Genomic DNA, 8,442 nt, shown 5'->3' on the forward strand with positions numbered 1-8,442 from the left:
GTCCCCATACTGCAGCATCTTACAGACTGGCTTCCTGAAAAGGCTCGGCCCCAGCTTCTCCAAGCCTGGAAAGCCTTTACCCATGTGAGGGGCTGTGCACGCTCCCTGTCTTCCCTCTTGGGAACCTCCAAGCACCCCTGATGGGGTGATTTGGAACAGCCCTGCGGAGAATCAGAGCCCCAGCACGCCACTGCCTCTCTTCTTAATCAGCTAATTGTGTGTTTGGGGTTTCAGGCGAGGGCCCCAGCCTGGTGTTGCCATACCAACCACATCAGCTTCACTTTCAAACATTTACCAAGCAGGCTTGAAATGTGGAAAGGGGGTGAATTAAAAAAGAAGAGGAAGCCAAACAGAGGGTTGATGGAAGGGGAGAGAGTAAAAGGGCTGCCTGTGCCTCTTTCACAACCCCACGCTGAGTCCTGCAGGGCAGAAAGCTCTGATTAAAACAGCTCTTGCTGGGACTCAGAGGCTTTTTGGGGAACAAAAATATGCCCCTGCCTGCTGGAGACTGTCTGGCGCACTGTTGGGGATGGGATCATATTGGTTCCTTCAGTAAGGTGAGGGGAGGGCTGTGAGATGAGGATGCCCAGGACCTCGAGCAGGAAGTGTGGGGATGGGTGCTGGCTCTGGGGATCTCTCACCCCCAAATTTGGCTAGGCTGGTGGTGCAGGCAGCTGGTGTGATGACTCAGTGGAGGAGGTTAAAAAGGGTGGCTTGGGGTGGGATGTGGGGCAGATCTTACTGCTCAGAGGGTCTGTCCCCTCTTTGTCCCCAGCCTGCTGTCATCCCAGGGTACAAAGCAGGATCCCTGCTCCCAGGAGCACTGGTCCCTGCTGACATGTGCCTGCCCTGCTTTCTGGAGCTGGGTTGACTGTCTACCCTGCCTCCTGGCTGTCACCCTGTCCCTCCTCTCTTCCAAATCAACCTTTTTGCCCCACGTGACCTTTCTGTGATCTGGATCAGCCCTTCCAGCTCCTCCAGCCCTGCCAAGCAGGCTCTGAGCTGTTTTCTTATGCCAGCACTGGCATGGTATGAGCCCTTTTTTGCCTGGCAGCCCTGCTGCAGTCTCTCAGCACTGGCCTGTGTGATGCAGTCAAGGGAAATGCCCCAGGAGGAGGAATGGAGGTGGATGTGTGTTCTTTCTCCAGTTCTTCCAGCCTCCTCTGAAAGCCCATTTAACAGATCAAAATTTTATACTCTGAGCCATGCCAGAGCCCAGAGCAGAGCAGATTTCAGTTACTTGCAGATTTTGGGCAAAGGAGGGCTATGGCATGGACAGGAGACATCACATGCTGCAGGTACACAGGGGAGATGGTGAGCAGGCAGGGCAGGTCAGAGAAAAGATGACATACAAGGAAACCAAGTTTTTGAGGGTGACATGTGGCCTTTTTGGCATCCTGTCTCTTGGGATGGCCCTTGCTCTGGCATCTGAGTGCCTCTGCCCAGTTCCTCATGCCCTCAGCATCCCCTGGCTGGGCTCTGACATCCCCAGAGTATCATGTGAGCCTGGTGACTCCTCCCCTGGCTGTGGAGGAGAAGCAGCAAGTCCCTTTTTACTGTTCATTGCTAAGGCTTCAACATGTAGGACTGCTTCCCTTGAAGCCCCCCTGCTCCTCCTCCTGTGTGCTGAGCGAATCACTCCATCCCTTTGCGCTGCCAGTGTGAATCATTGTGAGCAAGGCTGCTCCTCAGGAGCTTCTTGGTCTCTGGAGAAGACCCCATGCACCATGTTCCCTCCTGGCCATGCACCTCCTCCCTGCCAAACTCTGCTCCCCAGAGGCCCTAGCTCTCCAGAGACCAGTGCTTGTGGAGGGAAGGGGCTGGAGGAAGTCTGTTTCTCTGGAATGAGCTCTTTCTTTCCTCTCCCAGGCATCTACACAACCTTCACATGCCCTGACAGCCAGCACTACCAGAGACTGTCTCCTCGTCCTTGTCACAAGGGTTTCAGGGACCTGTGCCATGCCCAATGGCCTGGGGGACCCTGCCCACACCACAGCTCCTTCCAGTGTCCTGTGGATCCCCGGGAGTCCCCTGTCCCACCTGTTATTTCTGTGATGACAAGAGCTGCTGAAGTGGCCATGGTCTGTGGGATGGCTACTGTGGGTCTCAGGCTGGGAGCAGATGCAGAGGTCAGCAGCAGGAGTGTAGCCCAGGCTTTGCAGGGGAAGCTCTGGGATTGCCTGCACTGCCTGGAGCTTTGCAAGCAGCCTGAGACAGCTCAGTTAGCTTATCAGCCTTGCTAAGCACCTCTGAGTGGCCCAGATGGCTCTCTGCTGACAGAGTGCAGCCCTGGCAGCTCTCGTCTGCTGGAAGTGGTGTGTGGGCAGACCCCCTGCCTCCTCCTGTACACCCTCAGGGCAGGTATGCTCAGTGCTTCGTACTGGGACTCACCCAGACCTTGCCACAGTGCCAATCTGGGCATCAACAGGGCAGGAAGGCACATGCTCCCTCTCTGGGCTGTGTGTGCTGCTAGCTCCAGGAGGCCTCAGTGGGATGCCCTGTGCCATGGGTTGTGCTTGCTGGGCAGGATACCCTGGTGTATCCCTCCTGGATCCTGCATCCTGCCTGTGGCTTCCCCACTATGGGCTAAACACCAGTCAGGAGCTGGGACAAGGACTGCCCTGGTCACAGCTGTGCCACAGCCACCAGGACAGGCTGCAGCCTCCTAGCTGTTGCCTGTTTTGTCATAAACATTATGCTTTGTTCTCCATCCTCACCATGTGTCCTTTTGACAGGGAAAAGCCTCCAAGCCATTATTCTTGGGCTGTTCTTCCCTGCAGATTCAGAGGGAGATGGTCAGAGTGACCGCTGTGCAGGTGGCGGGGAGAAGGAATGTGGTGTCCCACGACCCTGCATCCCACCCCAGGAAGACTTGAGCTCATATGTAGCACATATGGGCCTCTGAGTGCTGGACACAAGGCTCTTTTCTGGACAGCTCTGTCTGTGAGCTTTACATCTGCTTGCAACATTTCCAATGGCTTGATTTACTGTAATTCCTCTGGAAAGCAACTTTTGTGATTGCTAGCCTGGAGATCTCAAGCTGGACTTAAACAACAGGATCCTAAAGAGGCCATGAATAATTGAGCCTAATAAATATTAATAACTGTGGCAGGGCATGTAATTGCAAGGAGTGTTCTGGAAACACAGCTCTGCAGGAAAATGTGCACTCTTGGCAGGCCGGGGCAGAGCCCAGTTAACACTGGTGCTGCCGGGCCATGCAGAGCTATGCCTGGGCACCACCCCTGCCACCCTCCCCCCGGGTTATGTACCCTGGGGAGCCTGAAGCTATTCTCAATATGGAACCCAAGATGGACCCCAGGTCACGAGTTCTTCACTCTTTTATAGGTTTGGTTCATTTGCATAGCAGGGTTAATTCTCCAGTTAAAGCTTCAGTTTTCCCCTCAGCTTGCCCCCCCTTAGTGGCTCTTTGGTTTATACTTTTGGCCTAGGACAGTCTTGGTGTCCTTGGAAAGCAGGGCTGGAGAGGCTTTGTTATGTCTACCTAGCATGAGAGAGCAGAAATTAACAGGCTACAAAAAACTTCAGAGACACACACCAAGCAGTACAGAATTTGAAAAATATAAAAGTTAAAACCTAAGGCATCAAGTGGTGGCCAGGGGCAGGGGATGCTGGCCACTGTGTGAGTTTTCAGCTGGCTGTACTTAACAGAGGGTCTCTCTCCCATGACCTTATCTCCCGTTGAACACAAGCAGATTTGCAGCATCCACTGCATCGTTCGGCAGGGACGTTGTCCGACTGTGAGCCATTCCCATCCCTCAGGCATCCTGGAGGACCTGGGACACCCACTCCAGAAAGTCCTGCCTGCTCTCAGGCACAGACCATAGGAGGAATGCCACAAGCTGAAGTCAGTCTATGGATGCCCCTGGCTCTTTGTCCCCACATACTGGATCGTTTGTCTGCGACCAGATTTCAAACAGGACTGTCCCATGCTTCACAAAAATGGATGCACTGCAAAATATGGCTCCCAAGGCCAAGTGATATCAAGAAGGCATCGTCTAAGTTTTGTACGACTTTTGCTCCTCTGAAGTTGGGATGAGTGAAGACAAGACCGAGGGAAGGGATGTGCTTGGATTTTCTATTTGTGACAGGACAGTAATGGGGAGTGCATGTGGCTACCTCTCCTGACTGAGGGATGTCCTACAGGGAACAACTGAACTTGTCACTTGAACTGTTGCTGAGCCATTGATCAGAGCTTGAGCAGATGCAGGATCCTGCCCAAAGTAGCTGAGATTTTTGGATGAAATGTAACAACAAAGCTAAAGACAAAATCCAGCTGTACTCTTGCTGGGGTACTCTACTCCTTCACTGGATCCTATTCCTGAAACAAAGCTCATCCCTGTGGCATTGCCAATACCTGATCAAACCCAGCATTTCCCAGTCTCATCTCTGCTTTTCAAGGCAGCTGAGGAAAAGCAGTCAAGAGGGAGTCACAAGTGCTTGCATGGAAGGGCTCAGTCTGCAGCAGTGCTGTGAGTGGGGTTGAAATGTGTACAGGGAGGCTTTGCCAGAGCTTTCTGGGTATTGCAATTCAGGGCGGGGGGCTTGTGGACCTGCCCCTTTGCAAGAAACCACTGGCTTTGCTACCTGATGCTGAGGGTGTGATGAAGGTTTCTGTATGGCATACAGAGGAATGGAACAGAACAAACCCTGAGCTTAGGGCAAGAGCCGGGGGCAATTTGAGTAGGACATTGCCCACAAGTTTCTGCTTGAAAACTGCGGTTCTTGGGCAGCTGAAGCCCTGTGAATGCTTGGCAAGGGTATTGTATCCTCTGCAGGAGCTTCTCCCACACTGAAGAAGTGCTTCTTTTCCCCAGGCTGCCTGGCTGTTGAGACTGCATCTTGCAAATGCGGTTTCAGACAATAACAGCTTGCAATTATGCAGTGCTTTCAAAACCAAGATATCCTGAATTTCGTTAACGTCTTTGTATAAAACTAGCTGAGGCTGCTTTTGGGATGCAAAGCTCCAGCCTGTGCGGAAACGTCGCAGCTGGATCACCCAAATCTTTATTCTGGAGATGGATCATCCTGAAGGAGATTTTAGGACGTTGCTGTCTGCCTGGGACATACTGCCTGGGCTCAGCCAGAGCAGAGGGTGCACAGAGACATCCTGTGGTCTCTGCCCCCCCACTTTCTGTGATTTCTGTTGCAATATGGGTGCAGGAGGAGGGCTGGGTGGTGGGGATTACCCATGCAGGAGTCAAGGGGCTCTGTGCTCTCTGGGGGAAGAAGAGATGTGACTTGGTGAGGATCAGTACAGGAAGTGAGAATTACTGTAAGACCCATTATGGGACAGCATCTCATTTCTCAACATGAAAAGGGCAAGCAAGGATTTCCCAAGGGAAAGCTGTGCTGGACTCCAAGGATCACCACCAAGAGCTCGACAGCTGGTGGATGGCCAGTAATGACTGAAGCACCTGGAGGCTGACATAGGGCTTTCCATCAGCAACGGGGATACCCACAGGGGATGAACCTTCTGCCAAACCTCAGGTGCCACTAGTTGAGGGTGGCTGACACCTGACACGGCCTCAGTGCAAACACATTAGATGAAAGTGAATACCAAGACCCTGGAATTCATCAAGGGGGATGCAAAGTGCAGCCCTGAGGTGCAATGAGCCCAGGCAGGGAGCAGAGCATGGAGCGGCAGTGGTTGTGGGAAGGACCTGCGTGTTATTGTGGACACTGGGCTGAACGTGAGCCAAGAGAGCACTCTTGTCGTGGAAAAGGGAAACCACATCCTGGACTACATTAGGAGGAGAGTGTCCAGCAGATTGAGGGAAGTTATTATCCCCGCTCCTTGGCACTGGGGGGGATGCACAGATCGCGGAAGCTGTTCTTGAACTGCTCCTAACAGCGGCTCTCCCCCAGCTTCCTCTGTTGATACCAGCACGTGAAAATACAGATGATGATACAGGGGTTACTGAAGGAGCAATGAAGGAACAGCAGTGTTATCCCAAGGCACCTAGAGCACCTGCTTGGGAAATACATAGTCTTTCCTAAGTCCCATGTAGTTCAAGTGACACATTTAGGGAAACAAGGATCTTTACACTCGCATATTAACTTGTCTCTTGGATGAAAAATTAATGAAAAACTTGGCTGTGAAGAGCCTGGGGTTTTTTTCTGTGATAACAGGTACCCCAAAACATAGGAGCACTGAAATGCTTCCAGTAGCTCTGAGCTGCTGTGCCATCACTCTGCAACTGAAAGGCAGTAATACTTCATCTGCTGTTCTGCTTTCAGGATAGAAAACTGCCTCAGCAGTAGTTGGAAGTGTGAAAAAGCGAGTGGTCAGCAGCTTGGCCAACCATTGCTACGTGCAGTGCTGGAGCTCTTTGAGGAAGCAGGCAGCAGAAATCAGTATTTGCCAGGGGCTGACTGCCCAGAGTCCGTGTTGCACGGAGAGCGCTCACATCAGTGTTTCCTCAGTCCTTTTTTCTTTCTAACTGTGTCCAAAATTCAGTATTCCAGATAAGATCTGCCTGTCATGGATAGGCACATTTGACCCCGGGGTTAACTCAATACCCTGTGGTGAAGAGGAACCCAAATAATTTTGGGGGTTATCACTGGTATCTCTGCACTGGGTGTTGCGTTTTGTGAGGTCCCTGAGGCAGGTGACACCGGGGCGGGGTCTCACTGCTGGGTGAAGCCGTTACCACGCTGTCAACACTTCAGAGGGATCCCTCATCACGTGGCAAGGCTGGGAAGGAGGCACACACTGGAGAGAGGGTGACATGGGTGGGCTGGTGACAAATGGCTCTGGAGGTGACAAGCCTCATTCCACAGGGAATTGAGGGCAGGGCTGCATGCCCTGGGACAGCTCTGCCCCCAGCTCCTGCCTTCATGGGTGATTGCAGAGCATCAATCCTCAAATCTGCTCCACTTCTCAAAGCTTTTAAGCTCCCTTGGCTTTACTATGCTCAAAGGCAGCTGCAGGAAAGAATATTTTCCCTTTGTAAACAGATGCAGCGACCTGCTTAGCATCGATCCTGTGAGGCAGAGCTTCATATTCAATTTGTTTCCATCGTATCTGTGAATAGTTTGGTAAATTTATTTCTGAGAATAAAAATGTATTGACAGTGATTATAGCTCATAAATACAATTTTAAATAATAAGATGAAGCTTATGATCATTGAATTGTTCACCTGAGGGATGCAAAAAATGTACAGTAAACTGCATTTTTCTAAAACGTCACTTAAAGATCTGGCCTTTATTTTTCACAAGATGACTCCAATTTCCATCTCTTTTTCAAGGGAGGAAGCCCTGAAAAAGTCATGGAGTGCAGCTGATGATCCCTAAACCTGCAATTTATGCGACTGTTGTAATCGCCGCACAACCGTAACTGATGAATATGCATCACATCATTTCTATGCGTGGCAGAAAGTAACCTACTTCTGTCCCCTAACAAGCTGTGGTAGGTCTGGCTGCATATTCCTGAGACTCTGTGCCCTCAGTGGGGCTGTGGGATTTCAGGGAGGGTGGGGACACCACGGGAAAACCCTGAGTCCAGACCTGGTCTGCAGGTTACGACCATACCTATCCATCTCTTCCATGGGTGCCAGTGTGCTGATCTGTTCCTGCCTCCTCTTCAGACCCACTGAAGGCAGGGTTTGGGGGACACTGAGGCAGCAGCCTTCTGAGGGTGGCTGGGAGGATGGTGGCCACCCCAACAATGACCCCAAATGAACATCTTGAAGCCGAAGCCTCAGAGATGTGATAGACACAGAAGAATGGCCAAGTGACACTCTAATGAGTGTTAATGGGAGGTAGGAATTAAATCCTGGCGGCTCATTAGCAAGGGAAAAGGTTGCTTCTGTGGGGATGTGGGGAGGCAAGACCCGTGCCTGGGAGGGTCCGTGCTGCTTTGTGTGTGACAGCCAGGAGCCAGTGCTGGGAAGTATTGTGTGTGAGAGCTTCCTTTGCCCAGATGGGACCTGCCTTGGCACTAGGAAGAGTCCCTGTGCACTCTCATTTTGTCCATGGGCCCCCCTCCAGCCCTTTCCAGCCTGGCCAATAAGGCAGCAGGACTGGTAGCTGAACTGGCAAGAGGATGAGCTTTGATCCTGCCAAAGAAGGATGACGGCCTCTCTGTGAGTGCCCACTACCTGGACTCTTCCCTCCCAGCCTGCTGGCAGTGACACAAGGATGCTGGCTGGGCTCTCCAGGCACAGCCAGCTGCCTGCAGGTCCTGATTGCCCCCAAGCCCTTCAGGGGCAAGAGATTTGGGGCTGCAAGCCAGGCAGCAGAGCTTGATGAGCTGCGACTATCACTGGGGAACATCATGTGTGAGATATTTCTCCTGAATGGAGAAGATGCTTAGGGTCTCCTGGATTGTCTCTGGTCCTCCCAGCCCCTCCCAATGCCTTCTGCAAGGCTGCAGAACCTGCAGCAGGACCAGCTTTGATCCTGCCCAAGGCACATGACCAT

The sequence above is a fragment of the Corvus brachyrhynchos genome, unplaced genomic scaffold (genome assembly GCF_000691975.1).
Source record: "Corvus brachyrhynchos isolate BGI_N302 unplaced genomic scaffold, ASM69197v1 scaffold139, whole genome shotgun sequence".
NCBI lineage: Eukaryota > Metazoa > Chordata > Aves > Passeriformes > Corvidae > Corvus > Corvus brachyrhynchos.